We start from the raw sequence: 1444 nt of genomic DNA, 5'->3' as shown, positions 1-1444 counted from the left end.
ACAAAACAAAATTAATAACACGCTCAGTGTTCTTAATTCTACTTATGTCTCATCTGGCTACCAGATGTACACCTAACTATACTTTCTATCAAAGAAGTTTTCTAAGTATTTGTTGTGTTGGTTATTAGCTTTGTTCCTGTAACTGCTCAGCGTGGTTCATTCTCATAATACCGTGCAACATATTTGAAGTTCACAGTTATGCATTAATTATCTCATCTGATCATCTCCACAACCCGTTAAGGAGGCAATACTGGTACTTAATCTCCACACATTTTTACAGGTGCTGAAATTAAGATCAAGGAAAATGAAGTAACATTTTTTTAAAAAAAAGAACGAAAGAAAAGTAAAATCTTTAGTCGAAAAAACTTATTTTAATTTACTTAAAAGTTTACAGCTTTAGGGAGCTTGCCCACACATGGCTGTTCTTTGGTGTTACTCCTGGCTCTGTGCTCAGGGATCACTCTAGGGAACTTTTTAGGAGTTGAATCAGTTGGCAAGCAGGACAAGTGCCTTAATCCCTACCCTCTGTTCCTAGAACTTGTTTTATAACTTTTGTCCCTTTATCTTTCTTTTAAAATAGTTCTTGAGAAATATTTGGAGCTACTTTCATTTTGTAATGGATTACCTTCAAAAACCTAATAAAATATCAAACCCATTAGTAAATTTAAGTTTGATTCTCTGTGTGGGCACATAAGTGCAGTGTATAAATTAAAGAAAGGACCTAAGATAAACTGACTGAGACTGAATGAAAGAATGAATGAACTAATATAAGAACAATTGATTAAAAAATCAGTAAATACTGTGATCACGTCACAATGCAAACGATCCTAAAATCTATAGATCATTACAATTTATTAGATATCTATCATTATTTTAAGATTTCTTATTTAGAGGACATTGATCTCCCAAGAGTTGTGCAGAAGGACTAAACACCCCTGCTAGTGAGTCAACTGTGTAAATAGTCCAGTCCAGTGCTTGTCCAGCTCTGTTGGGGACACTCAGTGCCAGCCCAGCTGTACTCAGGTATCCCCAAGGCTGAATACAATAATGCTCTGGGGACCAGGATTAACTGCATATCACACATATACATTTTAACACCTACATGATCTCTCTGACCGTGTAATACATTGTTTCATGATTTAATCTAAAATCTTGTATCGCTTTATCCTTAAAAAATGTTAGCAATTACTATTCTCAATCGAGATTTTAAAGGAGATTCAAAGAAATTATGTTTAGTTTTCCAAGGACACACAATCCATAAGTAGAGAATTCATAATTTGAATCATTTCTACTAACTTCTCAGCTTACTGTTTTCACAACATTTATTTTTATCAACCAATTAAATTCTTATTTGTAAAAAAAATTTTGTGGTAACTAATCACCTTCAATGCTTCAAAGTATTATTGCAAGTTTCAAATTACAGAGAACAATGAACAGGAAAGAT

This window comes from Sorex fumeus, unplaced genomic scaffold (assembly GCF_029834395.1).
Source record: "Sorex fumeus unplaced genomic scaffold, SorFum_2.1 ptg000008l, whole genome shotgun sequence".
In the NCBI taxonomy this organism is placed as follows: Eukaryota; Metazoa; Chordata; class Mammalia; order Eulipotyphla; family Soricidae; genus Sorex; species Sorex fumeus.
The sequence above is the reverse complement of the archived record's forward strand: the minus strand, read 5'-3'. Positions refer to the sequence as shown.